At 46.7% G+C, this 27886-nt stretch overlaps 1 long non-coding RNA gene across 1 annotated transcript in view; it reads right to left on the minus strand.

Moving 5' to 3' along the window:
• LOC137532424 (uncharacterized) overlaps positions 1–27886 on the minus strand; it is a 115142-nt gene that overhangs the window by 75996 nt on the left and 11260 nt on the right. Inside the window, exon 2 of the long non-coding RNA XR_011023926.1 lies at positions 8298–8385. This is a non-coding gene — a long non-coding RNA (uncharacterized lncRNA). The remainder of the gene's footprint in view (positions 1–8297; positions 8386–27886) is intronic.

The following is a 27886-nucleotide window of genomic DNA, read 5'->3' on the forward strand; positions in this document are numbered from 1 at the left end:
CAGCGACAGCTTCCGCCGCATCTCTGTCCCTCTGTGCGCCGTGTGTACGGCTGCTGCACAGAGGGACCTGGCGACGAGCTGTCGCTGCTTTTTTTTTTTCTCCTGCTACATTTGTGCCTCGTGTGTACGAGGCTTAAAACCCCCTTGTCTAATGCCTTATGAGAGTTAACAAGCCTTATCAGAGTTGACACACCTTATCAGAGTAGCATAGCGAGCGCTACAAACTTATGCCTGCTAATTGGCAATGACAAGAGCTCCGCTCATTCTACCCAGAGCCCCGGGGGCCCCTTTAAAGGACATTATACCCGCACTTTGATTGCCCAATAGGCTGCCTGTCACTTGACAGGCAGCCTATTGGGCCAATCAAAGTGCAGGGATAATGTCCTTTAGGCTTCTTGCACACTACATGCGATTCCGATTTTTTTATCTGATTCGATTTTGATTCCGATTAAAAAACTGCATGCTGCTACATTTTTTAATCTGAATCAAAAATCGGACGTATAAAAAAATCGGAATCGCATGTACTGTGCAAGAGGTCTGAAAGTGATTGGACCCGCAGGGGCTCAGGGCAGGACGAGTGGAGCTCTCGTAATTTTCAATTATCAAGCATAAATTTGTAGCGCTCGCTGTGCTACTCTGATAAGGTGTGTTAACTCTGATAAGGCACATTAACTCTCATAAGGCACGCTAGGCATCAGAAAAGGGGTTTTAGGGTTAGGGTTCAGGGAGTGTGTTTTAGGGATAAGGTGTTTTAACTATGATAAGGCGCACTATTTGTTATAGTGAATCAACCCCCATAACTTTTCAAAACGATAAAAATTTAAAAAACTATATCATTCTCATTTTTTAAAACAATATTTATCGGGCACTCACACTTCTGCTTTGGCCAATTAGCCACGGGCGCCTTAATTTTCCTGCTATCACTGTACACAAACTAGATTCTTGGAAGAGGCGGTTGTCATTGTGCGTGTGTGTGGAGCTTTATTCTGCTAATCAAGAGTCTGCAATCTACCTACAGGATCTTCTCAAAAAATTAGCATATTGTGATAAAGTTCATTATTTTCTGTAATGTACTGATAAACATTAGACTTTCATATATTTTAGATTCATTACACTACAACTGAAGTAGTTCAAGCCTTTTATTGTTTTTCTTATTGATGGTTTTGGCATACAGCTCATGAAAAACTAAATTTCCTATCTCAAAAAATTAGCATATTTCATCCGACCAATAAAAGAAAAGTGTTTTTGAAAACAAAAAAAGTCAACCTTCAAATAATTATGTTCAGTTACTCAATACTTGGTCGGGAATCCTTTTGCAGAAATGACTGCTTCAACGCGGCGTGGCATGGAGGTAATCAGCCTGTGGCACTGCTCAGGTGTTATGGAGGCCCAGGATGCTTCAATAGCGGACTTAAGCTCATCCAGAGTGTTGGGTCTTGCGTCTCTCAACTTTCACTTCACAATATCCCACAGATTCTCTATGGGGTTCAGGTCAGGAGAGTTGGCAGGCCAATGGAGCACAGTAATACCATGGTCAGTAGACCATTTACCAGTGGTTTTGGCACTGTGAGCAGATGCCAGGTCGTGCTGAAAAATGAAATCTTCATCTCCATAAAGCTTTTCAGCAGATGGAAGCATGAAGTGCTCCAAAATCTCCTGATAGCTAGCTGCATTGACCCTGCCCTTGATAAAACACAGTGGACCAACACCAGCAGCTGACATGGCATCCCAGACTATCACTGACTGTGGGTACTTGACACTGGACTTCAGGCATTTTGGCATTTCCCTCTCCCCAGTCTTCCTCCAGACTCTGGCACCTTGATTTCCGAATGACATGTAAAAGTTGCTTTCATCCGAAAAAAGTACTTTGGACCACTGAGCAACAGTTCAGTGCTGCTTCTCTGTAGCCCAGGTCAAGCGCTTCTGCCGCTGTTTCTGGTTCAAAAGTGGGTTCATGCTTCCATCTGCTGAAAAGCTTTATGGAGATGAAGATTTCATTTTTCAGCACGACCTGGCACCTGCTCACAGTGCCAAAACCACTGGTAAATGGTTTACTGACCATGGTATTACTGTGCTCAATTGGCCTGCCAACTCTCCTGACCTGAACCCCATAGAGAATCTGTGGGATATTGTGAAGAGAAAGTTGAGAGACGCAAGACCCAACACTCTGGATGAGCTTAAGGCCGCTATCGAAGCATCCTGGGCCTCCATAACACCTGAGCAGTGCCACAGGCTGATTGCCTCCATGCCTCGCCACATTGAAGCAGTCATTTCTGCAAAAGGATTCCCGACCAAGTATTGAGTGCATAACTGAACATAATTATTTGAAGGTTGACTTTTTTTTGTTTTAAAAACACTTTTCTTTTATTGGGCGGATGAAATATGCTAATTTTTTGAGATAGGAAATTTGGGTTTTCATGAGCTGTATGCCAAAATCATCAATATTAAAACAATAAAAGGCTTGAACTACTTCAGTTGTGTGTATTTGAATCTAAAATATATGAAAGTCTAATGTTTATCAGTACATTACAGAAAATAATGAACTTTATCACAATATGCTAATTTTTTTAGAAGATCCTGTACAACGAGAAGGGAAAATATGTGAAACAGATATTGTTTCAATTACTTTCACCTGTTGTGAAGAAACGGCCAAAAGCAACTGTACTCATTTTGGAGCCAATCTCCTCCTCCTCGCCAGCTGAATGGTTCTCTTCCTGAGTTCTGCTCTGCAGATGAAATCATTTGGAGATTTTCAGGAACATCATACTAGTGATTTATAGTGAGAAGCGATCACAAAAAAGAAAACTGGCCGCTGGAACCCTTCAGATTTATGAAGCTGGGGACTTGGCCAGGAATTCCCAGAAAATTCAAATCTCACAAGATAGTGTGTAAGAAACGTTCTGTACATTTCATTCAAACATTTAAAGAGAAACTCCAACCAAGAATTGAACTTTATCCTAATCAATAGCCGATACCCCCTTTTACATGAGAAATCTATTCCTTTTCACAAACAGACCATCAGGGGGCGCTGTATGGCTGATATTGTGGTGAAACCCCTCCCACAAAGAAATTCTAAAGTACGTAATCTTGGCAGTTTCCTGTCTGTGAACCTTGCTGCATTGTGGGAAATAGCTGTTTACAGCTGTTTCCAACTGCCAAAACAGCAAGCAGCAGCTACATCACTTGCCAGCAATAAAAATGTCACCATGTGATAAATGTCAGAATATAAATAAGGGATTTAAAATATTTTACAATGGGCAAACACTGACTAAATCATTTATACATAATTATTGTAAAAATGAAGCACTTTTTTAATTACATTATTTTCACTGAGTTCCTCTTTAAGTATATGCAGCACCCTGGGCTGCACCTGAGTGGTGAAGTCACTCCTTCCACAACCTCAGATCAAAGGATCTAATAATCTGACAACCTCTAGAGTTCCACTAAAAACCTTTGGAGACAGAGCTTTCTGTCATGCTTCCCCTACTCTCAGGAATGCCTTGTCACATGCTATCAAGACCGCTCCAACCCTGGACATGTTTAAAGGACAACTGAGACAAAAAAATAAGAGCATTTATATGTACCTGGGGCTTCCTCCAGCTCCCTTTAGGCCATGGGCCCCCTCGCTGTCCTCCCGGGCCATTCCAGTCCCCAATATAGTATGCATGCGTCTCCCGGCCGTGCTTGCCCCTTTGATGCTCCCGTCAGCAAGAGCATGACAGTGGAATGCGCTCGGCTGGGAATGTGCACTAGATTGCAACTGCAGGATTTACCGGGCCGGCCAGTGGAGGATCGAAGTGGCCCGTGAGGGCGGCAAGGGTGCCCACGGCCTGAAGGGGGCGGGAGGAAGCCCCAGGTATGTATACATTATTTTTTGGTCTCAGGTACACTTTCAAGCAAAGCTGAAAATCCACCTTTAGTCTGGTACAGTATTCATGACTGCATACATGTTTTGTTGGCTGTATCAACAAGATTACCTAAACTGTAGTATAGTAAAGCAACCACAAGATGTCACTGTCTGTAAAATGATGCAATGATCTCTATGGAGTTGTTATTTCCTGTATTCTCTGTGTTCCTCTCTGTTCTAAGTAAACTGCATTTCCTGATGGTTGTGTATGACTTATCTCTGCAAGTATTCTTCAATAAAGAGTTCTAACTTGTTATACTGGGTGTCTAACTGCATGTACCTACCACTCTGCTCCATCATTTTTCCCCTGTCAGGGCTGGAAGCCACTAGAAAGATTTTTTAAGCATTTAGGAAGCGTGAGAAATCGCTAGCGATTTCCCTAAATGCTCTGCCAATGTAAATGGATGGTACAAATTCCACAGAAGCGATTGCGATTAGCAAAATCGCAAACGCAGGACATGCAGCATTTTGTTAGCGTTTGCGCTTCAATGTAAAGTATATAAACACTGGCATAATCGCTCATCCAAACTTGCACGGAGCAATTTTGCTAGCGTTTTAAGTTAATGTACGCTGTAACAAAATTAAAATTGAAAGGACCAATCAGACTTTAAAACGCTTATCGCTACACAACCGCTGGCAAATTGATTATACTTTCTAAAAACGCTCCCTAAAACGCTCATGAAATCGCTTACAAACTGCTCATACAAAACGCTAGCGATTACGATTAGCGATAGCGTTTTGTAGTGGGTTTCAGGCGTAAGGGCTGGTGCACACCAAGAGCTTTTCAGAGTGTTTTTAAAAACACTAGCGCTTTGAAAAGCTCTTGGCTAATGTATTTCAATGGGATGGTGCACACCAGAGCGATTTGTTTTTTCCAAAAACGCAAACTCGGGATCCTGCAGCATTTTTGGCTGATTTCTGAGGCGATTCAACCTCAATGTTAAGTATAGGAAGGTGGAAAATCGCTCTGAAAAGCGCTGAACAAAGGGAATTTCCAAGCGTTTTTATTACAGATGCTGTTCAGTTACAGCTCGACTGTAACAAAAAATAAAAAAACCTCTACACCAAAATGTTCCAAAAAATGCTAGAATTGCTCAGAAAAACCTCTCCAAAAACCATTAGCCTTTGCGGATGCGCTAGCGGTTTTTGGTGTGCACTGGCCCTAACACATCACTATGTACTGATCTGAGACAAGCTTTTGCGCTTTGGGTCTTATGGAAGAAAAGCACTTTACAAATGTATCGCTGTAGAAGTCCCTGCTAGTCCCAGAGCCTTGTGAATCAGCCTTGTGTTGCGGCACAGACGAGGAGACTGCGCCACGGTAACATCTCCAATGTTTGTGCGACAGCTGAACTTCTGTACCGTGAAGAAGAGGTTTCCCAGGAAGTATCTTTATCCCTTCACAGAAAAGTCATTTATTCTGGGCGGTGATCCGCTCACAGTGCTGAGATGGAAAATGAAAAGTAAGCATCGGGGTTGGTGGTTTCCCATGAAGCAGAGGAGGGGGGAGATACACTCCCTGTGACTTCTGGGGACCCCACAGTCTGTTCCCAGGACTCCGCACTGCAGAGATCACATGATGTTAGTGTGGCTGGGCTGAGGATGGACAAGGTGTGACTGGTTATAGGATCATTCATGAGTTACATATAGCTGCATGTACACTGAGACATGAACAGATGAAAGCTATCCCGACAGGACACCGCCCATCCGTCCCGGTTGAGGGATCGGCGCTTATTGGGGCCTATTCACAACATCTGCTTTTGTCTATGAGGTAAACACGACACACCTTCCAACACTCCCCCGGTGTGTGACATGAAATAACAGCATGTGGAGAAGCATTTACTGTCTATGTGGAAAAAACACACCCAAGTCTGTACAAAAGAGAAGCTGTCACTCGGAAGAGAACTTCTATGCAACAGTTCAGTCAAATAAAATAACATGTTCCATTCTCGTGTCAGTATCTGGAAGTTTATATTGAGTTTTGCTTCTAAAAAATACTGGTTACCCAGCTGCCATAAAGATTTTTTTGCCAGATATCTCTGATATTACATACTTATCTTAGATATGCCTCATCAGAAATGATCGTCTGTGATAAACAATAATCTTGTCAACAAAAAACAATGTCCTCACATGGGCACCAGCTGATATTAAACTGCCACATTTATTGGCAAGGTTTGCAATGTGAAGGGCAATGCTGTACAATAGAATGTATCCAATCGCAATACATCACCGTTCCATCGGATGATACCACCCACAGAGACCTGTCCGGTCGACAATTGTTTCGCTAAAGTAGCTTCCTCGTGGACCGCTGCTCTCCGCGGCGGGGATACGGCTCTAGTGTAGGTACAGGTACAGGTATCACCCAACCCCAGTGGGGTGTCACCTAATCCCAGTGGGGGGCCTCCCACTTGTCCCCTGTCCTCTCCTCTCCATAGGTTGGAACAGGACTAGTACAAATAATCTGCCCAGGTCTTGGGACCAAATTTTAATCAATCCTTTCAATTAAAATAACACCATATTTCATCACTAGCTGGGCATGAAGCATACCATTATCAGCAGTTTGTGCGTCTGTGGCGACTGGGTGCGATCGCTATGGTGCAAAATTTGCATTACTGTAGAGATGTTGCTAGGCAACAGCACAGCAATGCATCTCTACAGCGTTGGGTTCCCAAACCACTGCCCTGGCAATTGCATTCGATTACAGGTGTCCATGAATAATAAGGCCAAGTATAGGTGACACAAGGGGTTAATTAGGATGGGATTAAACGCTAACCACAGAGGGGAAAAACACGTTATTATTTAATAGGACACTGTCAATTTAAACATTCAATGAATGATTGCTGCTATCGAGCAATCATTCACTTATAAACGGGGGGGGGGAGGGGGGGAGGACGGCGTGCACGAGTGCACTGCGGCGGGATTAAGTGCAGGTCACTTTAGGGAGACAAATAAGGACATGAGAGTCATGTCCAAGAATGGGAAGTGATTATGCTTTTACTTAATACTAGTTCAGGTTTGTTTATACAGTATAGGATTTGGATTTGCTTTACTTTTTCAATCTCAGAACTGGCACTAGTCTACTTTAGGGGACTCAGCAGGAAACCTCATAGCAAAATTCGGCTAATGTGATTGGGTGGATGTCACCCTCTCTGGCCTGGAACCCACTAGAGCGGGGGTTTTTAGCGTTTAGGGAGCGCTTTCAATCACTAGCGCTTTCCCTAAACGCTCTGCCAATGTAAATGGATTTGACAGATTCCACTAGAGCAATTGCGATTAGGGAAATCGCAATCGCAGGACATGCAGCATTTTGGGAGCGTTTCTATTCTAATGAATTGTATAGAAGCAGGGAAATTGCTCCTAAAACGCTATCACAAATCGCTAGCGATCGCGATAGCGTTTTGCGCTTTCTAGTGGGTTCCAGGCCTCACACTGCTAGGTTGCCAATAGGTTGTAGTAAACTCCTCCTACACTATTTGCCCAATCACAACAATGTATTCTGTAAGAGGATGCTGTGATTGGAGAACTGTTCTCTATGAGGTGTTGTGCTGGGTCCCCTAAAGTAGACTAGCGCCCAGAACTTACCACACTGATTTGACTGTAACAAGTTCCCCCGGTAACAGGGCCCCACATAAGTACTCCCTATGGTAGGTGCACCACACGTTACAAACCTAGGCTTTACATCACTGCAATGAGTGTACATGGGACAGAACTGTATTCACCCTCATCAATATTCCATTAACAAGCTGTAACCCCCAGCCTGTTGGAACTCAGTGGTGCAGTTTACAGAGCCAAGGGCCCCAGTGCAAATTTTAGGCTGTGTGCACGCATAGCAGAAACGCTAGTGTTGCGTAAAACGCTGCGTTTTATATAGGTTTTCAAACCTGTGTTTTTAAAAACGCTTGTTTTGTTGCATAATATTCATGGACGCATCAAAAACGCACAAAATAAAAGCCAATGGGAACGCAATGGTATGCGGTTTTCATGCGTTTTCCCCCCAAAATATTTTTTTGCTGTATTTCCGCTTCCTGTTGTCTTCCTAGTGATTTGCATAAATGGAAATATAAAAACGCATGAAAAAAGCATACAAAACTCATATGCGTTTTGTATATGCGAAGCGCAAACGCATTAAAACGCACACAAAACGATTGAAAACCGCATATCACAAACGCACCAAAATGCAGTAAAAACGCACACAACATTAACATAAAACATGACATAAATCGCAGCCCTTCACGTTATGTTATGTGTGCACCCAGCCTTACCCCCCCCCCCCAATCATTGGATGTATAATAATCCCTTGATACAGACCACCTGAGCCGGCTTTCCAGCAACAGCCACTGTGTGAGAGCGGTGTAAGCAGAGCAAAAAGGAATGGTGTGTTATTGTTTACCTGGTGCAGTCACAGCCTCCGCATCCTCCATTGCTTCCGCTGGGACTTGTAGTTCTACAACTATGGAATCGCCTTGTGTCACGTAAACCTGTGTACAATAGTTACAGAATCAGTTATACTAACAACATATGAGACCCCCAGAACTTTCCTTCCCCACCCCTCCGCCTCATCCACTTCCCCCATTATCTCCGGGCATCACCTACCCTGAATTATTCATCCATGCTGATTGATAATGCCTAGAATTCCTGATCAATACACTGACATTCCAAGAATCTCATCAGTAATTCCTTAGTTTAGCGTTCTTTATTTCACAAGCGACTGATAAAAAGGTATTATAAACTCCATCCTAAACCTCTGATGGTGCAAAACGCTGCTAACGACCAATTTATCCTCCAGCCAACTCCTCCACTAAAGGTAGACATACGCCGTTAGACATAGACTCTCATGGAAATCTATTACGAATTAAGGCACATATTATAATATTTTTCTTTTATTGATCAGATGTGCCTGTTCTTTAACCACTTCAGTACCAGAAGTCTCTGGCCTCTTAAAGAAAACCAGAGCTTTCAAAATACAAAGAATTGATACTTACCCAGGGCTTCCTCCCGCCCCATAAGCAGGAGTCCCTCGCCATCCTCCCGCAGTTTGCCGTTCAGCTGCAGTCAGCCCCGGTAACAGGCTCAGTCGCGTCAGTCTGTGCCTTCTGTGAATGCGCGAACCTCCCACACATGCGCAGAAGATACCGACTGACGCGTCTGAGCTGTTACCGGGGCTGATTGCGGCTGAACAGCAGACTGCGGGGGGACGGCGAGGGACTAACACGTGCTTATGGGGCTGTAGGAAGCCCCGGGTGAGTATTGATTCTTTGTATTTTAAAAGCTCTGGTACACTTTAAGGACCAGTGACTTCAGAGTAAATAAATGGGGCTCACTGACATCACACCGCACGCACCTGTCTCTTTCGCCATTCGCGCAGCTCTCCCGCTGCTGAGGCCCACTCGCCCAACTGTCGGTATGACAGCAGAGCTCTGTGAGCCGGTCAGGAGACAATTTCATTCAATTAATTTTCATTCAGTATCAGGTTTTCAAAAAAAAAAAAAAAGCAAAAAAACCCAAACATCGAAACGCAGTCCTCTGCATCTCCATTGAGGGCGCTAGTCTACTTTAGCAGGAAACCTCATAGGGAAATTCTGCTAAAGTGATTAGATGGACGCCACCCTCTCGAACTGCTAGGTTTCCAATAGGTTGTAGTAAACTACACCCACACTATTCAGCCAATCACAACGCTTTATACTGTAAGAGGGTGCTGTGAATAGAAAACTGTTCTCTATGTTTCCTGTTGGGTAAGGCTGAACGATTTTTAAACCGAAATCACGATTGAGGCAAGACAATTTTGAGATCCTCAAAGCTGCGGTTTTGCTGCAGTTTTCTCGCACTGCTGCTGGTACCTGCTCCCGGCTTTCTCCTCCATTAAATCCCGATCCCCCTCGCTGCATTGCCCTGCGGTAAGCCACTGTTAAAAGGCAGCAAGCGTTGATCAGTAATGATGGCCCCCTCCTTCAACATCTTCACGAAGGCCCTCAAAACTCACCTTTTCACTCTGGCCTACTACCCCTCACAAATGCTCTAAACCCACAGCTGAACTCTGGTCCCCTACCTTCCGTGTCCTTACCTCTCCCTCTAGATTGTAAGCCTTTGGGCAGGGTCCTCCTTCTTTTGTATCCTACCTGATCATGCACCTCCATTACTGTGCACTCATGCTATGCATCTGAGTGAACCTAACTTGCCTAATCTCCATGCTCCATCCAGTGACTGACTAAGCATTACCTTGTACTCATACTGTGCTGTATGATCTGGTCTTTCTTGTATTCAGGTATTGTCATTTTGCTGTATGTCACCCCTAAATATTGTCTGTAACCTAAATTAATGTCCAGCGCTGCGTAATATGTTGGCGCTTTATAAATACAATAAATAAATAAATAATGGCCACCAGGATGTGACGTGATGTCACTTTCTGTTACAGGCGCCACTGTTATTGAGCGAACACTCGTTGCCTCTTCACAGCATCTCACCACACGGCAATGCGGTGAGGGGGATCGGGACTTTCTGGAGGAAGGGCCGGGTGTAGATACCAGCGGCGGCGAGGGAGAGACTAGAGGTGGCATCTGCCTATATACACTAAAGGGGGCATCTACCTATATACACTAAAGGGGATCTGGATGGCTAACCTGTACTGCAACACCTATACTGGCTAACATGTACTGCGACACCTATACTGGCTAACCTGTATTGCGACACCTATACTGGCTAAACTGTACTGCGACACCTATACTGGCTAACCTGTACTGCGACACCTATACTGGCTAACCTGTACTGCGGCATCTATACTGGCTAACCTGTACTGCGACATCTATACTGGCTAACCTGTACTGCGACATCTATACTGGCTAACCTCTACTGCGACATCTATACTGGCTAACCTCTACTGCGACATCTATACTGGCTAACCTCTACTGCGACACCTATACTGGCTAACCTGTATTGTGACACCTATTCTGGATAACCTGTACTGCGGCACCTATAGTGGCTAACCTGTACTGCGGCACCTATACTAGTTAGCCTGTACTGCGACACCTATACTGGCTAACCTGCACTGCGACACCTATACTGGCTAACCTGTACTGTGACACCTATACTGGCTAACCTGTACTGCGGCATCTATACTGGCTAACCTGTACTGCGACATCTATACTGGCTAACCTCTACTGCGACATCTATACTGGCTAACCTCTACTGCGACACCTATACTGGCTAACCTGTATTGTGACACCTATTCTGGATAACCTGTACTGCGGCACCTATAGTGGCTAACCTGTACTGCGGCACCTATACTAGTTAGCCTGTACTGCGACACCTATACTGGCTAACCTGTACTGTGACCCCTGTACTGCGACACCTATACTGGCTAACCTGTACTGCGACACCTATACTGGCTAACCTGTACTGTGACACCTATACTGGCTAACCTCTACTGCGACACCTATACTGGCTAACCTGTATTGTGACATCTATACTGGATAACCTGTATTGTGACATCTATACTGGCTAACCTGTCCTGAACACCTATACTGGATAACCCGTACTGCGGCACCTCAAGTGGCTAACCTCTACTGCGACACCTGTACTGCGACACCTATACTGGCTAACCTGTACTGGGGCACCTATACTGGCTTAACTATACTGGGGCACCTATAGCTAGCTAAACTTTACTGGGGCACCTATAGCTGGCTAAACTATACCGGGCTCACCTATATTTGGCTACCTATACTGGGGACACTCATACTCACCATCGGTGTGCTGATCCATCATTGTGTATCAAAAATCGTGAATCAAATCGAAATCATAATTTCTTGCAGAAATCGGACTATTCAATCTTCTCCTAACATCATTCAGGCCTACTGTTGGGTGCCCTAAAGTAGACATTATGTGCATTTTACACACGTTTTTTGAAAAGCTATGAAGCAAGTTGTGTTTTCAAAAACATTGTAAAATGCACAGATATGCATTTTACATGTGGCCCATAGACTTTCATTATCGGCAAAAACACTAGCGTTTCTGCCTAATGTACTCCTAGACTCAGTAAATACTTTATAAATACATATTTAAAAAAAAAGTATTTTTATTCATGACCTTATTTTCACTACAGGTCCTCTTTAGTCTGCCTGTGTACTTTCACTTCCTACACAGCACTACTTGGTCACATATGCAGCATTTTATATGCAATTTAGCAGTGTAGGCTGCTCGTTCCACTGGGATTCTAGCCTGCTATTATCCTCCACATCCATCCATTTTCCTGCCTCAGTGTGAACATGTAGCGATTGTTCCTGCAGCCTCTGAGAGAACCTGGTTTCTCAGGCACTTTAACAGGACGGCCTCCGTATCCATATTGTCTCGATTGTTTCAGAGAGTCGAGGGTTGATGTCATTCCTGTATAATTATCTAGCTGCATTGATATATTTTTTCCATCTGTGTAATCCGCAATCCCATTATTACATACTGTGATTTTGGAATCGTGCTCTGGCACCGTCAGCGGAGCTGGAAACATCAATGTATAGATCGTTCCTACAAACTGAATGTATTGTGTATCCAGAGTGTAGATTGTTCCCACACACTGAATGTATATACGTGTGTATCCAGAGTGTAGATGGAAACTGAATGTATATACGTGTGTATCCAGAGTGTAGATGGAAACTGAATGTACATACGTGTGTATCCATAGTGTAGATAATTCCCACACACTGAATGTATATACGTGTGTATCCAGAGTGTAGATAATTCCCACACACTGAATGTATATACGTGTGTATCCAGAGTGTAGATGGAAACTGAATGTATATACGTGTGTATCCAGAGTGTAGATGGAAACTGAATGTACATACGTGTGTATCCAGAGTGTAGATAATTCCCACACACTGAATGTATATACGTGTGTATCCAGAGTGTAGATTGTTCCCACAAACTGAATGTATATACGTGTGTATCCAGAGTGTAGATTGTTCCCACAAACTGAATGTATATACGTGTGTATCCAGAGTGTAGATTGTTCCCACAAACTGAATGTATATACCTGTGTATCCAGAGTGTAGATTGTTCCCACAAACTGAATGTATATACGTGTGTATCCAGAGCGTAGATTGTTCCCACAAACTGAATGTATATACGTGTGGATCCAGAGTGTAGATAATTCCCACACACTGAATGTATATACGTGTGTATCCAGAGTGTAGATAATTCCCACACACTGAATGTATATACGTGTGTATCTAGAGTGTAGATAATTCTCACACACTGAATGTATATACGTGCGTGTGTATCCAGAGTGTAGATAATTCCCACACACTGAATGTATATACGTGTGTATCCAGAGTGTAGATTGTTCCCACAAACTGAATGTATATACGTGTGTATCCAGAGTGTAGATTGTTCCCACAAACTGAATGTATATACGTGTGTATCCAGAGTGTAGAGTGTTCCCAAAAACTGAATGTATATACCTGTGTATCCAGAGTGTAGATTGTTCCCACAAACTGAATGTATATACGTGTGGATCCAGAGCGTAGATTGTTCCCACAAACTGAATGTATATACGTGTGGATCCAGAGTGTAGATAATTCCCACACACTGAATGTATATACGTGTGGATCCAGAGTGTAGATAATTCCCACACATTGAATGTATATACGTGTGTATCCAGAGTGTAGATGGTTCCCAAACTGAATGTATATACGTGTGGATCCAGAGTGTAGATAATTCCCACAAACTGAATGTATATACGTGTGGATCCAGAGTGTAGATAATTCCCACACACTGAATGTATATACGTGTGGATCCAGAGTGTAGATAATTCCCACACACTGAATGTATATACGTGTGTATCCAGAGTGTAGATGATTCCCACACACTGAATGTATATACGTGTGTATCCAGAGTGTAGAGGGTTCCCAAACTGAATGTACTGTATATATGTGTGTATCCAGAGTGTAGATGGTTCCCAAACTGAATGTTTATATGTGTGTATTCAGAGTGTAGATGGTTCCCACAAACAAAGTAAATACCTGTGTATCCAGAGTGTAGATGGTTCCCACAAACTGAAAGTATATACCTGTGTATCAAGAGTGTAGATGGTTCCCACAAACTGAATGTATATACGTGTGTATCCAGAGTGTAGATAGTTCCCACAAACTGAATGTATATACGTGTGTATCCAGAGTGTAGATGGTTCCCAAACTGAATGTATATATGTGTGTATCCAGGGTGTAGATGGTTCCCACAAACTGAAAGTAAATACCTGTGTATCCAGAGTGTAGATGGTTCCCACAAACTGAAAGTATATACCTGTGTATCCAGAGTGTAGATGGTTCCCACAAACTGAAAGTATATACCTGTGTATCCAGAGTGTAGATGGTTCCTACAAACTGAATGTATAATACGTGTGTATCCAGAGTGTGGAAGTATAGATTTTGGCTGTTATCACTTATTATATATGTTCTAAAGTCTAACCAAGTTACTGACATGTTAAGGCTCCTTTCACACTAGGCCTCTTTCTTTGCGTTGCACGCAGGGTAACACAACAGCAATGAAAGTCTATAGGGCCTAGCACATTAACACTTTACCGTGTGGTGTATGTATTGTAGTCTAGGGGAAGTCAAATAACTTACCTGTATGTTTTTGTGATGTGGGAGGAAACCGGAGTGCCCGGAGAAAACCCACACAGACACGGAGAGAACATACAAAATCCGTGCAGATAGTGCCCTGGCTGGGATAGGAACCAGAGAGCCAGCACTGCTAGGCGAGAGACCTAACCACTACGCCACCGTGCTGCCCTAGTCTGCAGCTGTCCGAGGGTCTCATTGCTGGATCGGAACTACTGCGGAGGATGGGGAACGCCTCATTAGGTTCCAGAGGCTTCCCCTCCCAAGGTAAGTACCCCCCCAGTTTAGGCCTGAAAGATACATCGAATTTAAACCAAAATCGCGATCACCAAGATCACAATTTCGTAATCGTCAAAGCGGCATCTATCGCGATCAAGTTTTTTCCACTTGGGGGAAAAAGAAGTGGCTTCAAACTTCCCGAAAGTCTCGGTGCGTGTGGCCTGCAGCATTGGACATACCTTCCGCACGAGTCGAAACACTGTCCGTCCTCTATCGCCGTCTGCCGGCTCTTGTGCTTGGCAAAACTCCGGGTTCCTGTATGTCACATGACATACAGGAAGTATTCCGTGCATTAAAGCCTGCAGGAGGTGAAGTGGATAAACGGTAATCGCTGGACTCATGCTTGAAGCTATGTCCAGAACTGATGCAGCTTGGGGAACAGAGGAGGCACAGAGAGACACGGAGTGGGCACAGAGCGAGACGCAGAGAGACCCAGAGTGGGCACAGAGCGAGACGCAGGAGAAACAGAGGAGGCACAGAGAGAGACACAGAGCGGGCACAGAGAGAGACACAGAGAGAAACAGTGGACACAGAGACACAAAGGGGGCAAGAGAGAGACCCAGAGGAGGCATAAAGAGGCAAAGGGGACACAAAGAGAGACGGGGACAGAGGGGGAACAAACAGGCAAAGAGGGGGAACAAAGCTTGATTTGAAGGAAATCGTGAATCGAATGTAAATCGCAATTTCAGACAAAAATCGCTCAATTAAATTTTTTCCTAAAATCGTTCAGGCCTACCCCAGTGGCACTTTTTTATTACTGATTCTCTTTAAAACTTGCAAATAAATCTTGTACAGATAGTCGGCTGCGCTATTAAAGTATCACGGTCGCTCCACAACATATTTGGACCCAGCGCAGGCGCAGTTTTCCCCTTTAGTTTAGGAGGAAATAGCAGAGCCAGATGAGGTCTGCACTACTGCTAAGGCGGGTCTCGAGCCTGCATAGTAGCGTGGACGAAATTGGGCTTGGCTATTTCTGCCAGAGCCCAAGGGGAAGATGGTACTGCGCCTGATCGAAAAGGTAAATATTGTTGCGTGGAAGAGGTGCTACTGCGCCTGTGCGAATCTAGCTTGTCTCCATTTATGCGGTGTGGGGGCAGCGCTGGATCGGAATGCTGCAGAAGACGGGGGAAGCCTCATTAGGTGTACCCCTCCTGAGGGGCCCCCAGGGGCACTTTTTTATTACGAAACTGGATCACAACCATGCTATGCTGGGTAATAATCAGTCTGTATTATACATGTATAGTATATTCTATAGAAAGAAGCTGTCTGTCTGTAAAGAGGATCTTCTCGTGTGCGGCGGGTCACGTCTTGCCCTCCGGGCTCAGTCTGTGTGGTGGTAACTTCCCTCCAGCTCACATTACACAGCATTGTTTCCGCTCAGGTGAGTGTGGCAGCATCTTACCTAGGCAGACCTGTGCGGACATGAATCCAGCACTTTGAATTCCCAGAATTCCTCTCCTGGTTGCACGCCGCACACACAGAGCTGACACCTGAGCGACAGGATGTTCTGCAGAACTCAGAGCCACCCTGAACGCCCATCATGTCGACAACCCCCAATATACAGTCAGCCTGACAGCCCCTAATCCCAGGCACATGTCAGGAGAGGGTAATAACATAAGCAAGGTTTATCTCTGTTATCATTTCCTCCGGAGGATGCCATCTCGCATGCGGGGAGAATTTATCTGCGGTGCAGTTTCTGTGGTGTGTGATAAAGTGTCCCTGTGGACTTCCATATGTAAGCAACGCTACACAGGTTAAAGGATGGGTTGGCCTTATAGAAATCACTGCATGCTATAAAGGGGGGAACAGATTGTAATATTCTACGAAGCATGGATGCCAGGGGCCTGCCGTACTGAATATTTTTGGTGTCTTTAATGCTGCTTTTATCAAATATATATTCTTTAAGTTTTAAAGAGGAACTGTAACTCAGGATTGAACTTCATCCCAATCAGTAGCTGCTACTCTCTTTTCCATGAGAAAGCTTAAAGGGAACCTGAGCAGGTGATAAAAACAAACATTTACACTTACCTGGTGCTTCCTCCAGGCCACCGTAGGCCGCAAGGCGTTAAAAAAGGGCATCGGGGAAAAAAGAGCGCAGGGTTTTAAACGATAAGCATGAATAACGTTTAAAAAAAATTGTGCTATATTTCATTTAAAAACAATGTTTAATAAAGTTATAAATCATTAAAAAATGTGTATGAAATCGGCAATTGTAAAAACGTTAATCTTCCCTGTTTAAAAACTGAAATGTATAATAACGTTTTATAAAAGATTAATAAGATTTTTACTAAAACTATACCTAACCCTACTCTCACACAGAACCCTCCCTGTACCTACCCCTAACCCCTAGACCCCCCTGGTGGTGCCTAAACCTAAGACCCCCCTGGTAGTGCCTAAACCTAAGACCCCCCTGGTGGTGCCTAAACCTAAGACCCCCCTAGTGGTGCCTAAACCTAAGACTTCCCCCCTGGTGGTGCCTAAACCTAAGACCCCCTGTGATAACCATTAATGACGTTGTAAAAAATTATTGTGCTGTTTTTCATTTAAAAATATATTTTAAAAAATATTGTACTGTTTTTCGTTTAAAAATAATGTAAAAAAAAATTATAAATCATTAAATAATGTGTAATCATGAGAAGCAGTTATAAAACATTAAAAGTCTCTGGGCGCTGCTTGTAAAACATTATTTTTCTCTGGCGCCCTTTTTTCCTGTTGGGCGCCCATTAAACGATATTTATTATGGGAGTGAATGGTGGCACCCTTTTTGTCCACTTGCCTCGGGCGCCCGAATTTACTGTTTCCCCCCAGCATCCACCTGGCTCCTTCCCTGGTCCGGGCTCTGGTTACAGGATGACTTCGGCCTGAAGTCGCCAGGTCTGCTTCCCACTTCCGTGTATAGCGCCTTTACGCCGGCTGGCTAAGCATCATCACGCTGGCCGGCGTGAGAATCATGCTCATGCGCAGTTCAATCTTAGGAAACCGCACATGTGCAGGACTCTCACGCCGGCCATGACACATAGCCGGCGTAATGACACTATACACGAAAGTGGGAAGCATACCTGGCGACTTCAGGCCAAAGTGGTCCGGTAACCGGAGGCAGGAGCAGGGAAGGAGCCAGGTGGATGCTGGGGGACCTTGCGGCCTATTGTAGCCTGGAGGAAGCACCAGGTAAGTGTAAATTTAGTTTGTAATCACCTGCTCAGGGTCCCTTTAACCTTTTCTCAAATAGACCATCAGGGGATTGACCAAGCATAAGAAGAGATGTCCAGCACATCAGCATTTGGAGCGATCTGGGTTAACTTGTATCACATGGCTGCACCAACACTGTGCCACCGCCAAAGCATAGTGTCCATATTCAATTGTAAAAAGAGAAAGGGCGGGAACCGATGCGTATATTACCATAAAACTTTATATTAGGCAGATGGAATAACCAGAGGAGGCCCCGATGGGAAGCGCTCCCCTGTACCTTACAGCTGTTTCACAACAAAAATTGTTTCATCATGGAGGGTGCAGGGAGGCCGGAGACCGTCAGGGGCGTTGGCATGGCTGATAATGTGATGAAACCCCTCCCTCAGTGTGAGTATAATCTTTATTGCTTTAAAAACTATCTAGATCCACTAACAATATTGCACCAGATAGGGCTCCCGGATTTGTCTGTGTTTTCTCCTCCCTCACCACTCTACAGCCCTGGTAAGTATTTTATTATTATTATTATTTTGTATTTATATAGCGCCAGCATCTTCCGTAGCGCTGTACATAGTCAAGTATTTGACTAAGGGTCAGAGTCGAGGAGTCGGAGCTATTTTGGGTACCTGGAGTCGGAGGTTTTATAAACTGAGTGTAACGATTGGTGTCAGCACACAGAGGATTTCTGATTATTGGTGATCTGCAGTATCACCAATAATGCAGAGTCTATACCCGATTATGTGTGATCTGCAGAATCCCCAATAATACCAAGATAGCTAACACAGGACACCTAAAGTGGTAAAGTGTTTGGTGCAACAGTAAGAAAAGTTATCTCCGAGGAGTGGGAGATACAGACTCTACTGCAGCCAGTGGACCCCTGAGGTGCAGGTGGCCACTGGCTGTACTTCAGCTGTCTTCCTGAGCGTAGGAGAGACAGACTGTACTGCAGCCAAGGATTCCCTGATGGATTGGGAATCAGACTGTACTGCAGCCAAGGATTCCCTGATGGATTGGGAATCAGACTGTACTGCAGCCAGTGGACTACTATGGAGTAGAGGCCCCTGGCTGAACTGCAGGAAGGACTTCCTGAGGAGCAGGAAGCCCTTGCAGCTAATTGACACCTGGAGGATTAGTGTCACGAGTAGTACAGTCAGACTGATCACTCAAGGGATGAGTGACAGCCAGAAGGGTCAGACAGGCCAGGTCGGCAACACACGAGCAGATAAGGTACAGAGACAGAAGACTGATTCGGTAACCAGGTACAGGCAAGGTTGGCAACTAGTAGACAGATGGGCAGAGGTACCGAATCAGAAAGCAAGAGAGAGGTCAACAGAGCCAGAGGTCATAACAAATATCAATAAGCACAATCCTAGTCTGAGGTGTCAGGTCCTTGGTCTCGACACCCGGGAACTAGTCTAACGAGTAACACAGTATCCTATGCTAGGGTGTGAGGTCCTTGGTCTCGACACCCGGGAACTGGTCTAAAGTATAACACAGCAATGACACAGTAATCCTATACTTGGGTGTGAGGTCCTTGGTCTCAACACCCCGGAACTGGTCTAAAGTATAACACAGTAATGACACAGTAATCCTATACTTGGGTGTGAGGTCCTTGGTCTCAACACCCTGGAACTGGTCTAAGGTATAACACAGTAATGACACAGTAATCCTATACTTGGGTGTGAGGTCCTTGGTCTCAACACCCTGGAACTGATCTAAAGTATAACACAGTAATTTCAAGAGCGGAATCTGGCTAAGTGTGAATTCCCAGCTCCAACTGGTTCTAACACACTGTAGGATCTGACTGAGGTCTAAGTGCTCACACGTAAGTATTCGCAACGGCAGAAAACCAGCAACTGACAAGCAAGATCTATATATACTACAGCGCTCTGCAGCGCCACCCCCAGCCACTCAGCCAATCAGGAGTTCCGCTGGGATCAGCTAATCGTCCTGATCAGCTGATACCTCTCCTGCTGGCATAAAGGTCCTGTCTTCTAGCGCGCGCGTAGCTCTCCATCTGTGTGCACTGGAAGGCCCAGGCAAACCAGACACATGTTGCTGTGCGGAAACCGCGGTCTGAACGCGGAGACAGCCGCCCCGCCGCCAGACCGCGCGGCGACATCTCCGCTATTCATTACACTGAGGAGTCGGAGTTGGAAGATTTTTGTACCGACTCCTCAGCCCTGACAATGCCCTTTGTAAATGTTAGTCACATGACAACCTGGGATGGGGAGTGGGTGTTACGACAGTGCAAAATGGGCATGGCCATTATATGTGACGGTGTAACCCTAAGGCAGTGAGCCAGGGTTTCCTCCCGGTTTGCAGTGTGAAACTGGCCTGAAGGTAATTAGACAACATTCCTCATAAACACATAAGAAAGCAGTGTTTCCCCCATGATGTGGTGAAACAGGAGATTTGCATCATGGATGTGCAGATGATAAATCTGCAGAAACTGCGTGATGCTATCATGTCAATGTGGACCAAATTCTCAGAGGAATGCCATGAAGAATAAGGCAGTTAGAAAGGTAAATATGGGTCAAACACAGAGCTAGCAAGATGTACCTAATAAAGTATATATCAATTTTCCTGTCATGGTATTTCTTTTGGTTCATTTATTAGCATACCACTTAGTAATCACGAGCCCTCGAAATGTAAAATGCTGCAACAATAACCTCGAAGTAGCAAATGCAGCCACTACGACCATGAAATAAATGCAGCAACTATTACCTTCAACACATGAAATGCAACAACCGTTACCCCTGACACATGAAATACAGCAAACTTTACCTCCCACACAGAAAATGCAGCAAACTTTACCTCCCACACATGCAATGAAGCAAATGTTATCTCAGACATAAGAAATGCAGCAAACTTTACCTCCCACACATGCAATGTGGCAAACATTACCTTCAACAAATCAAATGCAGCAAACAATACCTACAATAAATGCAATGAAGCAAACGTTACTTTTGACACATGAAACGCAGCAAACAGGTGTTAAAATGCAGTAAACGTTACCTCCCACACATAGAATACAACAAACATGTGAAATGCAGCAAACAGTACCTCTGACACGTGTGAAATGCACATACATTATCCCACATATATGAAATGCACCACTGGGTGACACTGGGTGGAAGGAGGGCGACATGAGTGGAAGGAGAGTGACACTGGGGGGGGAGGTGTATGCGTCAGCCAGCCATGCTTTTTATGTGGGCAGGAGCATGGAGGTGGATCTGATGTTGGCAGAAGGCGAGGTCTGCAGGCCACACACAGTCTCGGGACGTTTGTCAGCTAAACTAGGATGTTGTCCAGGAAAAATTTCTGCCCGGGACGCCAGACCCTAAACCCAGGACGTATCCCATGTAAAGCGGGATGTCTGTTCACCATACATATTTATTTTTTCTTAAAGTGTACTTGAACTGAAGCTTAGTTACAAAATTACATGCTTACCAAAGAAGAAGATTCTGGATCCTAATAAGGCTTCCCTCACTGTCCGGTTTCCCGTCGCAGAACAAAGACCCTCCAAACATTACCGACAAGGCCTTGTTGGTAATCTGAATTGGGCCATATGCCTCTTAAAGCACGAGTCAACCCTACATCCATCCCAGTCACTCTGACAGCCTTCCAATCCAATTATTACCCTGATACCCCTCCATCTCTGCATGCAATGCAGTTGTGGTACCGCTGATGGACTGCCGCTGTGCATATGCTGTAGTTGTGGCTTGTGGTAATCACTGATGGACTGCCGCTGTGCATGTGCTGCAGTTGTGGCTTGTGGTAATCACTGATGGACTGTCGCTGTGCATGTGCTGCAGTTGTGGCTTGTGGTAATCACTGATGGACTGCCGCTGTGCATGTGCTGCAGTTGTGGCTTGTGGTGATCACTGATGGACCGCCGCTGTGCATGTGCTGCAGTTGTGGCTTGTGGTGATCACTGATGGACCGCCGCTGTGCATGTGCTGCAGTTGTGGCTTGTGGTGATCACTGATGGACTGCCGCTGTGCATGTGCTGCAGTTGTGGCTTGTGGTGATCACTGATGGACTGCCGCTGTGCATGTGCTGCAGTTGTGGCTTGCGGTAATCACTTATGGACTGCCGCTGTGCATGTGCTTCAGTCCTGGCTTGTGGTAATCACTGATGGATCGCCGCTGTGCAGTTGTGGCTTGTGGTAATCACGCATGGACTGCCGCTGTGCATGTGCTGCAGGTGTGGTTTGTGGTAATCACTGATGGACCGCCAGCTGTGCATGTGCTGCAGTTGTGGCTTCTGGTAATTACTGATGGACAATGCTGTGCATGTGCTGCAGTTGTGGCTTGCGGTAATCACTGATGGACTGCCACTGTGCATGTGCTGCAGTCCTGGCTTGTGGTAATCACTGATGGACTGCCGCTGTGCATGTGCTGCAGATGTGGCTTGTGGAAATCACTGATGGACTGCTGCTGTGCATGTGCTGCAGTTGTGGCTTGTGGTAATCAATGATGGACCATCGGTGTGCATGTGCTGCAGTTGTGGCTTGCGGTAATCACTTATGGACTGCCGCTGTGCATGTGCTTCAGTCCTGGCTTGTGGTAATCACTGATGGATCGCCGCTGTGCAGTTGTGGCTTGTGGTAATCACTGATGGACTGCCGCTGTGCATGTGCTGCAGTCCTGGCTTGCGGTAATCACTGATGGACCGCTTGTGGTGATCACTGATGGACCACCGCCGTGCATGTGCTGCAGTTGTGGCTTGTGGTGATCACTGATGGACCACCGCCGTGCATGTGCTGCAGGTGTGGCTTGTGGTGATCACTGATGGACCACCGCCGTGCATGTGCTGCAGTTGTGGCTTGTGGTAATCACTGATGGACCACCGCCGTGCATGCGCTGCAGGTGTGGCTTGTGGTAATCACTGATGAACCACAGCCATGCATGTGCTGCAGTTGTGGCTTGTGGTAATCACTGATGGACCACCGCCGTACATGTGCTGCAGTTGTGGCTTGTGTTAGTCACTGATGGACTGCTGCCGTGCATGTGCTGCAGTTGTAGCTTGTGGTGATCACTGATGGACTGCCGCTGTGCATGTGCTGCAGTTGTGGCTTGTGGTAATCACTGATGGACTGCCGCTGTGCATGTGCTGCAGTTGTGGCTTGTATTAGTCACTGATGGACTGCTGCTGTGCATGTGCTGCAGTTGTGGCTTGTGGTGATCACTGATGGACTGCCGCTGTGCATGTGCTGCAGTTGTGGCTTGCGGTAATTACTGATGGACTGCCGCTGTGCATGTGCTGCAGTTGTGGCTTGCGGTAATCACTTATGGACTGCCGCTGTGCATGTGCTTCAGTCCTGGCTTGTGGTAATCACTGATGGATCGCCGCTGTGCAGTTGTGGCTTGTGGTAATCACGTATGGATTGCCGCTGTGCATGTGCTGCAGGTGTGGTTTGTGGTAATCACTGATGGACCGCCAGCTGTGCATGTGCTGCAGTCCTGGCTTGTGGTAATCACTGATGGACTGCCACTGTGCATGTGCTGCAGATGTGGCTTGTGGTAATCACTGATGGACTGCCGCTGTGCATGTGCTGCAGATGTGGCTTGTGGAAATCACTGATGGACTGCTGCTGTGCATGTGCTGCAGTTGTGGCTTGTGGTAATCAATGATGGACCATCGGTGTGCATGTGCTGCAGTTGTGGCTTGCGGTAATCACTTATGGACTGCCGCTGTGTATGTGCTTCAGTCCTGGCTTGTGGTAATCACTGATGGATCGCCGCTGTGCAGTTGTGGCTTGTGGTAATCACTGATGGACTGGCGCTGTGCATGTGCTGCAGTTGTGGCTTGTGGTAATCACTGATGGACTGCCGCTGTGCATGTGCTGCAGTCCTGGCTTGCGGTAATCACTGATTGACCGCTTGTGGTGATCACTGATGGACCACCGCCGTGCATGTGCTGCAGATGTGGCTTGTGGTAATCACTGATGGACTGCTGCTGTGTATGTGCTGCAGTTGTAGCTTGTGGTGATCACTGATAGACTGCCGCTGTGCATGTGCTGCAGTCGTGGCTTGTGGTAATCACTGATGGACTGCCGCCGTGCATGTGCTGCAGGTGTGGCTTGTGGTGATCACTGATGGACCACCGCCGTGTGTGTTCTGCAGTTGTGGCTTGTGGTGATCACCGATGGACCACCGCCGTGCATGTGCTGCAGGTGTGGCTTGTGGTGATCACTGATGGACCACCGCCGTGCATGTGCTGCAGTTGTGGCTTGTGGTAATCACTGATGGACCACCGCCGTGCATGTGCTGCAGGTGTGGCTTGTGGTAATCACTGATGGACCACAGCCATGCATGTGCTGCAGTTGTGGCTTGTGGTAATCACTGATGGACCACCGCCGTACATGTGCTGCAGGTGTGGCTTATGGTAATAACTGATGGACCACCGCCGTACATGTGCTGCAGTTGTGGCTTGTGTTAGTCACTGATGGACTGCTGCCGTGCATGTGCTGCAGTTGTAGCTTGTGGTGATCACTGATGGACTGCCGCTGTGCATGTGCTGCAGTTGTGGCTTGTGGTAATCACTGATGGACTGCCGCTGTGCATGTGCTGCAGTTGTGGCTTGTGTTAGTCACTGATGGACTGCCGCTGTGCATGTGCTGCAGTTGTGGCTTGTGGTGATCACTGATGGACTGCCGCTGTGCATGTGCTGCAGTTGTGGCTTGCCGTAATCACTGATGGACTGCCGCTGTGCATGTGCTGCAGTTGTGGCTTGCGGTAATCACTTATGGACTGCCGCTGTGCATGTGTTTCAGTCCTGGCTTGTGGTAATCACTGATGGATCGCCGCTGTGCAGTTGTGGCTTGTGGTAATCACGTATGGACTGCCGCTGTGCATGTGCTGCAGGTGTGGTTTGTGGTAATCACTGATGGACCGCCAGCTGTGCATGTGCTGCAGTTGTGGCTTCTGGTAATTACTAATGGACAATGCTGTGCATGTGCTGCAGTTGTGGCTTGCGGTAATCACTGATGGACTGCCACTGTGCATGTGCTGCAGTCCTGGCTTGTGGTAATCACTGATGGACTGCCACTGTGCATGTGCTGCAGATGTGGCTTGTGGTAATCACTGATGGACTGCCGCTGTGCATGTGCTGCAGATGTGGCTTGTGGAAATCACTGATGGACTGCTGCTGTGCATGTGCTGCAGTTGTGGCTTGTGGTGATCACTGATGGACCACCGCCGTGCATGTGCTGCAGGTGTGGCTTGTGGTAATCACTGATGGACCACAGCCATGCATGTGCTGCAGTTGTGGCTTGTGGTAATCACTGATGGATCACCGCCGTACATGTGCTGCAGGTGTGGCTTATGGTTATCACTGATGGACCACCGCCGTACATGTGCTGCAGTTGTGGCTTGTGTTAGTCACTGATGGACTGCTGCCGTGCATGTGCTGCAGTTGTAGCTTGTGGTGATCACTGATGGACTGCCGCTGTGCATGTGCTGCAGTTGTGGCTTGTGGTAATCACTGATGGACTGCCGCTGTGCATGTGCTGCAGTTGTGGCTTGTGTTAATCACTGATGGACTGCTGCTGTGCATGTGCTGCAGTTGTGGCTTGTGGTGATCACTGATGGACTGCCGCTGTGCATGTGCTGCAGTTGTGGCTTGCGGTAATCACTGATGGACTGCCGCTGTGCATGTGCTGCAGTTGTGGCTTGCGGTAATCACTTATGGACTGCCGCTGTGCATGTGTTTCAGTCCTGGCTTGTGGTAATCACTGATGGATCGCCGCTGTGCAGTTGTGGCTTGTGGTAATCACTGATGGACTGCCAGCTGTGCATGTGCTGCAGTTGTGGCTTCTGGTAATTACTGATGGACAATGCTGTGCATGTGCTGCAGTTGTGGCTTGCGGTAATCACTGATGGACTGCCACTGTGCATGTGCTGCAGTCCTGGCTTGTGGTAATCACTGATGGACTGCCACTGTGCATGTGCTGCAGATGTGGCTTGTGGTAATCACTGATGGACTGCCGCTGTGCATGTGCTGCAGATGTGGCTTGTGGAAATCACTGATGGACTGCTGCTGTGCATGTGCTGCAGTTGTGGCTTGTGGTAATCAATGATGGACCATCGGTGTGCATGTGCTGCAGTTGTGGCTTGCGGTAATCACTAATGGACTGCCGCTGTGCATGTGCTTCAGTCCTGGCTTGTGGTAATCACTGATGGATCGCCGCCGTACATGTGCTGCAGGTGTGGCTTATGGTTATCACTGATGGACCACCGCTGTACATGTGCTGCAGTTGTGGCTTGTGTTAGTCACTGATGGACTGCTGCCGTGCATGTGCTGCAGTTGTAGCTTGTGGTGATCACTGATGGACTGCCGCTGTGCATGTGCTGCAGTTGTGGCTTGTGGTAATCACTGATGGACTGCCGCTGTGCATGTGCTGCAGTTGTGGCTTGTGTTAATCACTGATGGACTGCTGCTGTGCATGTGCTGCAGTTGTGGCTTGTGGTGATCACTGATGGACTGCCGCTGTGCATGTGCTGCAGTTGTGGCTTGCGGTAATCACTGATGGACTGCCGCTGTGCATGTGCTGCAGTTGTGGCTTGCGGTAATCACTTATGGACTGCCGCTGTGCATGTGTTTCAGTCCTGGCTTGTGGTAATCACTGATGGATCGCCGCTGTGCAGTTGTGGCTTGTGGTAATCACTGATGGACTGCCAGCTGTGCATGTGCTGCAGTTGTGGCTTCTGGTAATTACTGATGGACAATGCTGTGCATGTGCTGCAGTTGTGGCTTGCGGTAATCACTGATGGACTGCCACTGTGCATGTGCTGCAGTCCTGGCTTGTGGTAATCACTGATGGACTGCCACTGTGCATGTGCTGCAGATGTGGCTTGTGGTAATCACTGATGGACTGCCGCTGTGCATGTGCTGCAGATGTGGCTTGTGGAAATCACTGATGGACTGCTGCTGTGCATGTGCTGCAGTTGTGGCTTGTGGTAATCAATGATGGACCATCGGTGTGCATGTGCTGCAGTTGTGGCTTGCGGTAATCACTAATGGACTGCCGCTGTGCATGTGCTTCAGTCCTGGCTTGTGGTAATCACTGATGGATCGCCGCCGTACATGTGCTGCAGGTGTGGCTTATGGTTATCACTGATGGACCACCGCCGTACATGTGCTGCAGTTGTGGCTTGTGTTAGTCACTGATGGACTGCTGCCGTGCATGTGCTGCAGTTGTAGCTTGTGGTGATCACTGATGGACTGCCGCTGTGCATGTGCTGCAGTTGTGGCTTGTGGTAATCACTGATGGACTGCCGCTGTGCATGTGCTGCAGTTGTGGCTTGTGTTAATCACTGATGGACTGCTGCTGTGCATGTGCTGCAGTTGTGGCTTGTGGTGATCACTGATGGACTGCCGCTGTGCATGTGCTGCAGTTGTGGCTTGCGGTAATCACTGATGGACTGCCGCTGTGCATGTGCTGCAGTTGTGGCTTGCGGTAATCACTTATGGACTGCCGCTGTGCATGTGTTTCAGTCCTGGCTTGTGGTAATCACTGATGGATCGCCGCTGTGCAGTTGTGGCTTGTGGTAATCACTGATGGACTGCCAGCTGTGCATGTGCTGCAGTTGTGGCTTCTGGTAATTACTGATGGACAATGCTGTGCATGTGCTGCAGTTGTGGCTTGCGGTAATCACTGATGGACTGCCACTGTGCATGTGCTGCAGTCCTGGCTTGTGGTAATCACTGATGGACTGCCACTGTGCATGTGCTGCAGATGTGGCTTGTGGTAATCACTGATGGACTGCCGCTGTGCATGTGCTGCAGATGTGGCTTGTGGAAATCACTGATGGACTGCTGCTGTGCATGTGCTGCAGTTGTGGCTTGTGGTAATCAATGATGGACCATCGGTGTGCATGTGCTGCAGTTGTGGCTTGCGGTAATC

Source organism: Hyperolius riggenbachi, chromosome 9, assembly GCF_040937935.1.
Source record: "Hyperolius riggenbachi isolate aHypRig1 chromosome 9, aHypRig1.pri, whole genome shotgun sequence".
NCBI classification, from domain to species: domain Eukaryota; kingdom Metazoa; phylum Chordata; class Amphibia; order Anura; family Hyperoliidae; genus Hyperolius; species Hyperolius riggenbachi.